The sequence below is a fragment of the Chiloscyllium plagiosum genome, unplaced genomic scaffold, assembly GCF_037043375.1.
Source record: "Chiloscyllium plagiosum isolate Xiang-an unplaced genomic scaffold, Cpla_swu_hap1 HiC_scaffold_27, whole genome shotgun sequence".
Classification (NCBI taxonomy): domain Eukaryota; kingdom Metazoa; phylum Chordata; class Chondrichthyes; order Orectolobiformes; family Hemiscylliidae; genus Chiloscyllium; species Chiloscyllium plagiosum.
In genome coordinates, this window is record NW_028270165.1 from 3,695,519 (window position 1) to 3,709,019 (window position 13,501).

The 13,501-nt window shown below is 47.3% G+C and overlaps 2 non-coding genes across 2 annotated transcripts; one reads left to right on the forward strand and one right to left on the reverse strand.

The window, feature by feature from the left end:
• Positions 1–1,261: 1,261 nt before the first annotated feature.
• Positions 1,262–1,351, reverse strand: trnap-cgg (transfer RNA proline (anticodon CGG)). The gene is given in 2 exon segments: positions 1,262–1,297; positions 1,316–1,351. It is a non-coding gene; the product is annotated as a tRNA-Pro (tRNA).
• Positions 1,352–5,303: 3,952 nt separating this feature from the next.
• trnaw-cca (transfer RNA tryptophan (anticodon CCA)) lies at positions 5,304–5,375 on the forward strand. Its single transcript has one exon. It is a non-coding gene; the product is annotated as a tRNA-Trp (tRNA).
• The last annotated feature ends 8,126 nt before the right edge of the window (positions 5,376–13,501 follow it).

A 13,501-nucleotide genomic window follows, 5' to 3' on the forward strand; every position in this document is an offset into this window, starting at 1 on the left:
GGGCACGTGAATGGCTTCTCTCCCTTGTGGACTCACTCATGCGTCTGCAGATGGCAGATCCGACTGAAGCCCTTCCCACACACTGAGCAGGTGAATGGCCTCTCCCGGTGTGAATGCGTCTGTGGGTTTCCAGCAGGGATGGGGAAGGGAATCTATTCCCACAGACCCCACATTTCCAAGGTTTCCCCTTTGGAGGGAACTTTCCTTGTGTTGCTCTGGGATTGAAATTACAAACAGAACGGGTACATAGTCTTTCTCACCTTGAGGGGTGAGACTTTGCTTTCTCCAAGCTGAGTAAATGGTTTGAAGCACTTTTCACAGTCAGCGCACTGAATCTCCCTCACTCGGTGTCTCAGTATTCTTCCTGCCACAGGACTGTCCAAAATCTCTCAAACAAACAAAAGCAAACATGCCTTCTTGATTGAAATGGCTGCTGATATTCAAGTCCCAATGAATCAAGTGGCTCTGTCAGAAGTTGATGTATCATTTGTTTTCAGATTTCTTTCTGCACGTCTTCTTGCAAAGAAAAATCACAAAATAAGTGATCACTGTCAGTACAGTTAATGAACATAACATAGGTGGCAATTCCTGTAGATTGCGAGATGTCTGCTGATCACATATTATCCAGGCCACAGAAACCTGAAAACCCTCATGCAGCCAGATCGGCTTAGCTGTGCATGGAGGAAAACTTCATTTCAGTGACAATAACATGGAACAAACTGCATACAAAGATGCTGGAAATGGAGCTGAATCAAGGATATGAAAATGAAATGTTAAGGTTGCTTGAGAAAAGAAAGGCAGTAAAATTGCTGAATGACTTCCTGCTAACCTATTAAATAAAAAGTTATGACAAAAAAAGGACGTAACTCCATTACTACATGAGAAGGTGAATAATAATTACAAAGAAACTTTTACAACAGTCAACAATATCAGATATACACCATATAGAACAAAGAAAGTTTACACCTCAGGAACAGGCCCTTCAAGCTTGAGCCGATCCAAATGTACTCTCTAAACCTGTCGGTCAATTCCTAAGCATCTGTATCCCTCTACTCCCCACCCACTCATGCATTTACCCAGACGCATTTTAAATGAATCTACCGTGCCTGCCTCTGCTGGCAACGCGTTCCAAACGCCCACCACCCTCTGTGTGAAGTAACGCACGTATTCTCTTTGAATAAGTGCAGCCCTTGCCGCGTTCATAAGCTGCTTTTTGAGAGTATTGACTGGCCGTTTTTGTACAAGGCAGAGTAAGAAGGCAGGACTCGTCCGGGATTTGAACCCGGGATCTCTCGCATGCCCACGCACCAGAAGGCCCGAAGCGAGAATCATACCCCTAGACCAACGAGCCACAGGCCCAGGGCGTCCTCCATTTTTTGAGCAATGTGCCAATGCTGCTCAGTTCCTTGGAAATCGAACCTTTTCGTTGTGAACATGAGGAAAGAAGCAATCCTTTTCTAGGGTGCAAACTGTATACGTGCCAAACTGAGGGAATACACAAGGAAAATAGCTTTAAGAGAGATAGAAAGTATTTGAGCACCTTTGGAGTGTCTGCTCCCTCCCTGGATTCACTCCAGTTGCTACAAGTGAACAGTGTTTCACCCACCCCTACCTCCCCTTCCCCCTGGCTGCTGGAGGATGGTATATGGAAAGGGGGAGACATTGCTTTAATCCCAGATGTTGCCCAGAGGGAGGGAGTTTCACTCTGAAACTGACAGGGCTGCATCCGCATTGTGACGTCAACAATGGAGGGCGGGCCGGACAGCTGTCCTGCAGTTAAGGCACGTGTGGAGGGGAGGGCACTTTGCAAATCCCACTCTCCTCCAAGTCTATGCAGATTGAGTTCAAGCAAAGCAAGGGGTTTAAATATACTATAGAAAACCTCCTTGTGCCGTGGGAAAACTCCGGCCGCGGGAAATGCAGTGTTACAGATTCAAAGTAACAGAAGCAGGAGTAGACCATTTGGTCAAGCCTGCTCCGTCATTCATTAAGATCACAGCTCCACCAACCTGCACTATCCCGACTACCCTTAATTCCCCTACCATGCAAAAACCCATCCAACTGCGTCTTCAATAAACTTCATGAAGCTGTCTCAACTGCTCTCTTGGGCAGAGAATCCCATGGAGTCTCACAGAGTGACACAGATGTACAGCACGGAAAGAGACCCTTCGGTCCAGCTCATCCATGCAGCCCAGATATCCTAACCTAATCTAGTCCCATTTGCCAGCACTTGTCCCAAATCCCCATAAAACCTTCCGACCCTCCAATCTCCAACCCTGGCAACATCCCTGTAAATCTTTTCTACACATTTTCTAGTTTCACAACATCTTTCCGATAGGAAGCAGACCAAAATTACATGCAATATTCCAAACGTGGCCTGACCAATGTTCTGTACATTGGCAACATGAGCTCCCAACATCTATCCTCGATGCTCTGACCAACAAAGGAAAGCACACCAAACGCCTTCTTTACTATCCAATCTGCCTGCGTCTCTACTTCTAAGGAACTATCAACCTGAACTCCAAGGTCTCTTTGTTCAGCAACACTTCCAAGGAACTTACCATTAAGTGTAAAAGTCCTGCTCTGATTTGATTTTCCAAAATGCAGCACCTCATATTTATCTACATTAACCTCCAACTGCCATTCCTCAGCCCATTGGCCCATCTGATCAAGGTTCCGTTGTGATCTGAGGTAACCTTCTTTTCTGTCCACTACACCTCCAATTTTGGTGTCATCTACAAACTTGCTAACTATACCTCCTCCGTTTACATCCAAATCATTTATATAAATGACAAAAAGTAGCGGGCCCAGCATCAATCCTTGTGACACACCATTGGTCACAGGCCTTCAGTCTGAAAAGCAACCTCCATCACCACCCTCTGTCTTCTGCCTTCTAGCCAGTTCTGTATCCAAATGGCTAGTTGTCCCTGCATGCCATGAGATTAAACCTTGCTCACCAGTCTCCCATGGGGAACCTTGATGATCGCCTTCCTGAAGTCCATATAGATCACGTCCATCGCTCTGCCCTCATCAATCCACTTTGTGACTTCTTCAAAAAACCCAATCATGTTCATGAGACATGATTTCCCAAGCATAAAGCCATGCTGACTATCCCTAATCAATTCTTGCCTTTCCAAATACATGTAAATCCTGTCTCTTAGGATTCTCTCCAAAACCTTGCCCATCACGGATGTCAGGTTCACTGGTCTATAGTTCCCTGGCTTTTCCTTACCTCCTTTCTTAAATAGTGGCACCACGTTAGCCACCCTCTAGCCTTCTGGCACCTCACCTGAGACTATTGATGATACAAATATCTCAGTAAGAGGCCCAGTAATCACTTCCCCAGTTTCCCACAGAGTTCTCGGGTACTCCTGATCAGGTCCTTGGGATTTATCCACTTTTATGCATATCAAGATATCCAGCAATTTCTCATCTGTAATATGGGCATTTTTTCAACATGTCACCATCTACTTTCTCACATTCTAGATCTTCCATGCCCTTCTCCACAGTAAACACTGATGCACAATATCCGTTCAGTATCTCCCCCCCACCCGCCCCCCATCTACTGCAGCTCCACACAAAGGCCGCCTTGCTGATCTTTGACGGGCCCTATTCTCTCCCTTGTTATCCTTTTGTCCTTAATGTATTTATAAAAATCCTTTGGGTTATCCATGACTATTTGCCAAAGCTATCTCATGTCCCCTTTTTTTGCCTTCATGCTTTCCCTCTTAAGTATGCTCGTACTGCCTTTATACTCTAAGGATTCACTCGATCTCTCTGCCGATACCTGATATATACATCCTTCTTTATCTTAACCAAAATCTCATTTTCTCTAGTCATCCAGCATTCCCCAACCTACCAGCCTTTCCTTTCACCCGAACAGGAATATACTCAGATGAAGGAGCGTCGCTCAGAAAGCTAGTGTGCTTCCAAGTAAACCTGTTGGACTATAACCTGGTGTGGTGTGATGTTTTAACTTTGTACTCCCCAGTCCAACACCGGCATCTCCGAATCAGGAAGATACTGTGTCTGAACTCTTGTTATCTCATATTTGAAGGCTTCCCATTTTCCAGCAGTCCTTTAACCTGCGAACATCTGCCCCCAATCAGCTTTTGAAAGATCTTGCCTAATACCTGAGTCTTCTTCCAATTTAGAACTACAACTTTTAGATCTGATATATTATTTTCAATCACAGTTCGGAAGTTAATAGAATTATGGTTTACCCTTAGGTTTTGCACCCTCGCCAGTATGTACATCCACATTGTGAATTAGAAAATGTCCTTGTACACACTTAACAAATTCCTCTATTTGGCAGATAGGAAAATGGGCAGGAGTTATACCTTGGGTCCACTCTTCCTTCATTCCCACCAAGCCTAACCCCATTCCCACCCCAATAGTCCAACGGCACTTTCCCCTGCAACTGCCGAATGTGTGACACCAGCCCATTTACCTGCTCCCTCCTCTCTATCCAAGGATCCAAACTTACCTTCCAGGTGAAGCAGCACTTGACCTGCACTTCCCACAACCCAGTCGACTGCAGTTGCTGCTCATAATGTGGTCTCATCTACATTGGGGAAAACGAAGCATAAACTGGGTGACTGCTGCACAGAACATCTACGTTCTACCTGCAAAAAAGACCCTGAGCTTCCAGTTGCCTGCCAATTCCACACCCCACCCTGTTCCTGGACAACATCTCTGTCTCAGGTTTGCTGTAGTGTTCCAGCGAAGCTCAGCACCAGCAGAACGAAGAGCACCGAATATTCCACTTGGGGACCATACATACCTTCGGTCCCAATATCGAATTCAATAATTCTCGGGCCTGAAATCCATAGTATCCTCGTCCCTTCCACACACACCAAGCCTTGTTATCACATAGTCTGTCATTACACACTACCTATTCTTCGCCACGAACAGTCTCCATTCACCCTCCCATGCAGATCGTTGTCAACTCCCTTTCCTGTCCAACAGTTCTTCCCTCGCTTTGGGCTCTGTCCTGATCTATCATTTACTGCATCCGCCTTCCTCCCACAATGTCTCCTGCATATAAACCAACGTTTTCCCAATCACCATCAGTTCTGTGGAAGGGTCACCGGCAACTTCTGTTTTTTGTTTCAGATATGCAGCATCCACAGTTCTTTCACCTTTTTATTGAGATAGAGTTGGAACTTACTTCGAGAGACAGAAGGAGAGGGGGCAGAGACAGAACACCCATGAACTGTTGATCTCCGTTGTTACTCATAACGTAAAATCATTGCACTGCGATCACTTCCCTTAAGCATGAATAGAAGGCACGGCCGATTTGTGAGTTTGTGGCGCAACGGTAGCGCGTCTGACTCCAGATCAGAAGGTTGCGTGTTCGAATCACGTCAGGCTCACTGTCGTCAACTTCTTCCATTTCAAATCAAGAAAGGAGCACTTCACTCGGGATATCTGTTGAGCCAAATCTTCTTTGCGGAAATTTTCGATCACACGTGAAGCTTTGCTGTCAGTTTGATTTGTGAACACTGTGTCAGGGAGGTGGTGTGCCCATTGTCTGGGTAAATGCTCAGCTCCCCCAGTTCATCACGGGATTTAAACACAGCCGTCTCCCTCTGGGCAGCCGCTTCGTTCAGTTGGTGACAGCGCGGTGTGAATAACGTAATACCGATAGTTTTACAACATAATCCAGAGACTCCCAGCTTTATGTTTCAATCTATCAGGAGAGTGTTAGCGAGTTCAGATAGAAATGTTTCCCACCAACTGCAAATCCTTTCTTTCACTGGACACAGTTAAAATTATCTTTATTCAACAGGAGAAGCGGAAACTCTAGTTTGACGGCCTCTCTCCACATTAACGGTGAGCCTGAATTTTATTAACGGTGTCAGTAAAATCAAGAGGCGGACACTGATTTGGTTCAATCGATTTTTTTTGCCAAGTGTAATTCACCGAGAGGATGCTGCTGTGTGAAACAGCTGGGGAATTACTGCAGGGCCTCCTGCGCATGAGACACACCGCAACTGATGTGTTTCACCTTCACCAGGCTCAACACAATATGTAAATATGTGTCTCATTTTGTCGCCTTCTCCCTGTAAATCTGCATATTGTCACATTGAACATGCCCACCGAATTCCCTTTTGTGTCCATTGAATCTGCCTCTTTGTCACTGTCAGACTGCGACTTTCTGACCCCACTCCCTGTGCGAAAACGGTCTTCCTAATGTCACTTTTACTTATTTTCCTGATGACTTTAAATCTCTGCCAAATCATTCTCGATCCTTTCAGGCCTGGGAGCATTTTCACTGCATTATTTCCTCTGTCTAAAACCCTCATGACGTGGAAAACTTCAATCAGACCAGCTTTCAGCCCTCTGTTCTCCAAAGAGAGCTGCCCCAAACTTTCCAATCTCCCTTCAGTGCTGACATTCCTCAGGACGGTACCATTCACGTTAACTTGTTCAGAGCTGTCTGTAATCACTTCACTTCCCCGCTTCCTGAAGTGTCACCCTCAGAATTGAGCGTAATACAGGTGGAGGATTCATTCAGACTCGGATTGCGCGGGCGAAAAATCTGCAATACTTGTTTTCACTTTGAACAAGTGTTTCTCTTCGCCGTGTTCACTGTAATGGCATCTCTGCGCCGTCCCTAATTCAGGCAGTCCGATCTTATTTAACGAAGCGGCTTTTTGAGAAAATTCATCAGGTATTTTTGCTCAGGTCAATTTAAGGAATGATGGTTCGCCTGGGATTGGAACCCGGGAATTCTCACACGGCTGCATATGCTCGAAGACCCAAAGCTAGAATCATATCCCAGACTAACGAGCCACCAGCCATGGGTGCAGCCACTTCCGGAAGCAGCTGAGACTTGCTCAGTACGAAATACATTGTGCATTGCTCACAGAATTGCAAGTAAGGAAGAGTTTCAAGAACATGTGCTTCTCAATCTGTCTCCCTGCTCCTAGGACGCTGCTGTTTGTCCCGTCCCCAGGGACCGGGCTCTCTCCACTGGTGGATAATTGAACCATTTCGTTTCTACTTGCAAGCTGTGCTGGTGGAAGGCAGAGCCCATTCACTCTTCTGCTGTCTCACACTATTACGTGATGCAGGATAAGTCAGTTACAGTTATGCGTAGGAAATGGGCAACTTTGAACTTGTTCCAAAGGTCTTGTTAATGGAGAGATAGAAAGATGCTGTGCTGCCGGGACAGAGAGAAATGGACACCAGAGACTCTTCCCTCAGGTAAATTGATATGAGTGCATTTTTGTGTAGCCTGCTTGGTGTTCAGAATTTGTCTTGACACAGCAATCCTGCAGAAAGTCTTTTATTACACGGCTGTTGGTTTCTTTACTGCAGGAAATGGACAAAAACAGCAAGTCATGTGTTTCAACTTCACCGGTTCATTGCCATCTGAGAGAAGAGGTTTCACACGAGATCAGGACACACCGACAGAGAACACGACAAGAGAACTCAGAGCTCCACAAGGGTGCCAGCGCAACTGTGTTTGACTTGTGTTTCGATGTGACATATCCAGCTCAGATACTCTAAGTTTTGGGAAGCAAATGACATGGCAAGGAAAAGAATAGAGCGCCAGGAGAGACATTCAGGAAGTCGTTTGAAAGGCAAGATGCTGGACAGGATACCATCACAAATGAAAGTCGCTCCAGGAGACACTGAACAGTAGCAGAGGATGGCTTCGATCCATCGACCTCGGAGTTATGGGCCCAGCACGCTCCCGCTGCACGACTCGGCTCCCAAGCACAGCATCGTTTTCCACAGCCCCCCTCAGCCTTTCGTTTGGCGCGTGGCATGCACGTTCGAGACTGATGTCAAAGATCTCCACTGCTGCCGCCTTATATGGTGTTGCGCAGACGTATGGAGGCTGTGTAAATATAAACTTTTTCTAACTTCCAACATTCTGTTGGCCGAACTGTGATTTCACTCTGAACAGACGCCGTGCGGCCCAGCTTCGCTCTGCTTGGGTCGACACAGTAAGTAAACGTGGGTCTCTATTCGTATCATTATCTTGCTTTCCCCATGTAATTCTGCACATTGTTACTTTAAACATGACCACCGAATTCCCGTTCGCGTCTAATGAATCTGCCTCTTTGTCAGTGTCAGTTAGGGATTTACTGACCCCAACCACGTTCTTCCTAATGTCACTTTTGGTTTATTTCCTCATGACTTTAAAACTCTGCCGAAACTTTCAGGCGTGGGAGCATTTTGACTACATTACTTTCTCTGTCTCGACTTCGCAAGCTTCAATCGGGCCAGATTTCAAACTTCTGTTCTCCGAAGAGAGCTGTCCCAAATTTCCAATCCACCCTCATCGCTGACAGCCCTCAAACACCGCACCACTCACGTCAACCTATTCAACGCTATCTCCAATCATTTCACTTCGCTGCTTTCTGTCCCATTGGTACTCCAGGGAGCCCAAACTCGTTTTACGAAGGTGCTTTTTGAGAAAATAAAGCAGGCACTTTCGCACAAGTCATGAAACGCGGGCTCGTCCGGGATTTGAACCCGTGATCTCTCGCACGGCTGCGTCGACGAAGACCCAAAACGCGAATCATACCCCTAGACCAACGACCCACACCGCCAAGCTGGCTGTGGCCCCGCTCTACCTCTTGAACCAGCTGAGTCTTGCTCAGAGTGAAGTATCGTTGACATTGAACAGGCTGGAGCTGTTTTCTCTGGAACGTCGGAGGCTGAAGGGTGACTTTATGGAGGTTTACAAAATTATGAGGGGCATGGATAGGATAAATAGGCAAAGTCTTTTCCCTGGGGTCGGAGAGTCAAGAACTAGAGGGCATCGATTTCGGGTGAGAGGGAAAAGATATAAAAGAGACCTAAGGGGCAACTTTTTCACGCAGAGGGTGGTGCGTGCATGGAATGAGCTGCCAGGGAACGTGGCGGAGGCTGGTACAATTGCAACATTTAAGAGGCGTTTGGATGGATATATGAATAGGAAGGGTTTGGAGGGATATGGGCCGGGTGCTGGCTGGCGGGACTAGATTGGGGTGGGATATCTGATCGGCATGGATGGGTTGGACCGAAGGGTCTGTTTCCACGCTGTAGATCTCGATGACTCTATGAACAGCTGCTTCTCATTCTGTCTCTCTGCTGCCGTTTGCCCGTCCCCAGGAACCGGGCCCTCTCTACTGGCAGAAAATTAAACCGTTTCCTTTCTAAACTTTTCTCTGACACCGGAGTGACCAGTGACAAGCATTGCCCTCCTCAACATAGGGTACAGAGAACAGGAGAAGACCCCGCAGACCTCCACGAGTGTGTCATCTCAACTGTGCACATTGGGCCTGTGCATCAATGTGAAATATTTATGTCGAAGTTTTTTGGGAAGCAGATGAGAAGGCGGGATGCACAACAGTGCGCCGTTATACGGGAAAGCTGCTAAAGACGACATTGAGTGAATAGGAAAGATGGTTTCCCTTCTGGGTTATGCTCCCATCATGCACCGGCAGACATATCGCCGGCAAGCAAATATCAACTCTGTCTAAATTGCCACATTCTGTTTTTACGAACCGTGACTTCACTCAGAAGCACAATTTACCCGCTCCCTCCTGAATATCCTTCCAGGCTCGAACATACCTTCCAGGTGAAGCAGCACTTTACCTGCACATTTGCCGCAACCTAGTCTACTGCATCCGCTGCTCATAGTGTCGTTTCCCCAACAGAGCATGAAGTATAAACTGGGTGACTGCTTCGCAGAACATCTCGGTTCTGCCCGCAAATAAAGGTCCTGAGCTTCTGCTTTCCTGCCACTTTAACACGCCACCCTGTTCTCTGGCCAACATCTCTGTCTCAGGCTTGTAGCAGTGTTCCAGCAAAGCTCAGCTCCAGATGGAAGAACAACGCCTCATATTCCACTTCAAAACCCTACAGCCCTCTGGTCTTCAAGATCGAGTTGCATGACTTTAGGGCCTGAAATCCCCCATGTCCTTGACCCCTACCACACACATACGAGCCCTTGTTATCACATAGTCTGCTACGACACACTACTTATTGTTAGCCACTAACGGTCTCCATTAACAGCTATTCACCCTCCCACACGGATCGTTATTCACTCCTTTGTCCTTCCTATTGTTCTCTCTCTGAGTTGGCGGGAAAGAGAGCAATGTACACTGGAGACTCTGAACCAGCTGAAACTTGCTCAGTGTGAAATACATTCCACTTTGCTCCAAGAATTGCAAGCAGCAAAGAGTTTCCAGAACATCTGCTTGTCATTCTGTCCCCGGGATGCGGTTTCTGACATGCGGATCGTCTTGTCATACAGTCGGAACCGGCGTGGTGCACGACTGCAGGGAAGGCACGAAACGACAAGGTATGCGTTTCAACTTTATCAGCTCATTGGCATCTCAGAGAAGTGGGTTTGCGATTCAGTTCATAGGAAACCGACGAAGAACAGGAGAAGACCACTCAGACCTCCAAAAGCACGTTATTTGAACGGTGTGAGTTTCGTGACAGAATCGGTATGATACGGGGCATTCAGACACTCAGGAAGTCTGAATGCCGAACACAGTGCCATCACAAAAGAAAGTCGCTCCAGGAGACAGTGAACAATAGCAGAGGACGGTTTCGATCCATCGACCTCTGGGTTATGGGCCCAGCACGCTCCCGCTGCGCCACACTGCTCCTACGCAACGTGCCCTCTTCCACAGGTCCTTTCAGCCTTTCGTCGGGCGCGTGGCATGCACGTTCGAGACTGATGTCAAAGATCTCCACTGCTGTCGTCTTATATGGTGTTGCGCAGACGTATGGAGGCTGTGTAAATATAAACTTTTTCTAACTTCCCACATTCTGTTGGTCGAACTGTGATTTCACTCTGAATAGACGCCATGCGTCCCAGCTTCGCTCTGCTGGGTCGACACAGTAAGTGAACGTGGGTATCATTTCGTATCATTTCGTAGATTCGTATCATTTTCTTGCCTTCTCCATGTAATTCTGCACATTGTTACTTTAAACATGACCACCGAATTCCCGTTTGCGTCTAATGCATCTGCCTCTTTGTCAGTGTCAGTTAGGGATTTACTGACCCCAACCACCACTCCCTGTACGAAAGCATTCTTCCTAATGTCACTTTTGGTTCTTTTCCTCATGACTTTAAAACACTGCCGATCCTTTCAGGCCTGGGAGCATTTTGACTACATTACTTTCTCTGTCTCGACGTCGCATGACTTGGAAAGCTTCAATCGGACCAGATTTTGAAACTTCTATTCTCCGAAGAGAGCTGTCCCAAATTTCCAATCGACCCTCATCGCTGATAGCCCTCAAACACCGCACCACTGACGTCAACCTATTCAACGGTATCGCCAATCATTTCACTTCGCTGCTTTCTGTCCCATTGGTACGCCAGGGAGCCCAACCTCGTTTTCCGAAGGTGCTTTTTGAGAAAATTAAGCAGCCACTTTTGCACGAGCCACGAAACGCGGGCTCGTGCCGGATTTGAACGCGGGATCTCTCGCACATCGGCGTCGACGAAGACCCAAAGCGAGAATCATACCCCTAGACCAACGACCCACACCGCCAAGCTGGCTGCGCCCCCACTCTACCTCTTGAACCAGCTGAGTCTTGCTCAGAGTGAAGTATCGTTGACATTGAACAGGCTGGAGCTGTTTTCTCTGGAACGTCGGAGGCTGAAGGGTGACTTTATGGAGGTTTACAAAATTATGAGGGGCATGGATAGGATAAATAGGCAAAGTCTTTTCCCTGGGGTCGGAGAGTCAAGAACTAGAGGGCATCGATTTCGGGTGAGAGGGAAAAGATATAAAAGAGACCTAAGGGGCAACTTTTTCACGCAGAGGGTGGTGCGTGCATGGAATGAGTTGCCAGGGAACGTGGCGGAGGCTGGTACAATTGCAACATTTAAGAGGCGTTTGGATGGATATATGAATAGGAAGGGTTTGGAGGGATATGGGCCGGGTGCTGGCTGGCGGGACTAGATTGGGGTGGGATATCTGATCGGCATGGACGGGTTGGAACGAAGGGTCTGTTTCCACGCTGTACATCTCGATGACTCTATGAACAGCTGCTTCTCATTCTGTCTCTCTGCTGCCGTTTGCCCGTCCCCAGGAACCGGGCCCTCTCTACTGGCAGAAAATTAAACCGTTTTCTTTCTAAACTTTTCTCTGACACCGGAGTGACCAGTGACAAGCATTGCCCTCCTCAACATAGGGTACAGAGAACAGGAGAAGACCCCGCAGACCTCCACGAGTGTGTCATCTCAACTGTGCACATTGGGCCTGTGCATCAATGTGAAATATTTACGTCGAAGTTTTTTGGGAAGCAGATGAGAAGGCGAGATGCACAACAGTGCGCCGTTATACGGGAAAGCTGCTAAAGACGACATTGAGTGAATAGGAAAGATGGTTTCCCTTCTGGGTTATGCTCCCATCACGCACCGGCAGACATATCGCCGGCAAGCAAATATCAACTCTGTCTGAATTGCCACATTCTGTTTTTACGAACCGTGACTTCACTCAGAAGCACAATTTACCCGCTCCCTTCTGAATATCCTTCCAGGCTCGAACATACCTTCCAGGTGAAGCAGCACTTTACCTGCACATTTGCCGCAACCTCGTCTACTGCATTCGCTCGTCCTCGTGACTTTAAACCTCTGCCGAATCACTATAGATCCTTTCAGGCATGGGAGCATTTTCACAGCATTATTTCCTGTTTCTAGGCCCCTACTGACTTGGAAAAGTTCGGTTCTCCGAGGAGAGCTCACCCAATTTTTCAATCTGCCTTTATTGCTGACATTCCTCAAACACCGCACCACTTACGTCAACCTGTTCAACGCGATCTCCAACCATTTCACTTCCCTGTTTTCTGCCCCATTCGTACTCCAGGCAGCCCAACCTCGTTTCACGAAGGTACTTTTTGAGAAAGATGTGCGCCTCTTAACTTGCACAAATCAAGTTAAGAGACACAGCCTCGTCTGGGATTTGAACCCAGGACCGCGCACAAGTCTGCACAGTTAAAGACTCTACCTGAGAGTCACGCGCCTCGACCAACAAGCCAAACAGCGGCTATTGCCCCACCCACCACACACCTCTTGAGCCAGCTGAGACTTGCTTAGTGTGAAATACATTTGACATTGCTCTCAGAATTGCAAGTGACGAAGAGTTTCCAGAACAGCTGCTTCTCATTCTGTCTCCCTGCTGCTGTTTGTCCCGTCCACTGTTTCGAAACTTATCTCTGACAACCGAATGGCCAGTGACAAGCATTGCCTTCCTCAACATAGGATACAGAGAACAGGAGACCACTCAGAGGTTATACGGGAAGGCTGCTAAAGACGACATTGAGTGAATAGGAAAGATGGTTTCCCTTCTGGGTTATGCTCCCATCACGCACCGGCAGACATATCGCCGACAAGCAAATATTAACTGGGCCTGTGTATCAATGTGAAATATTTACGTCGAAGTTTTTTGGGAAGCAGATGAGAAGGCGAGGTGCACAACAGTGCGCCGTTATACGGGAAGCCTGCTAAAGACGACATTGAGTGAATAGGAGACAA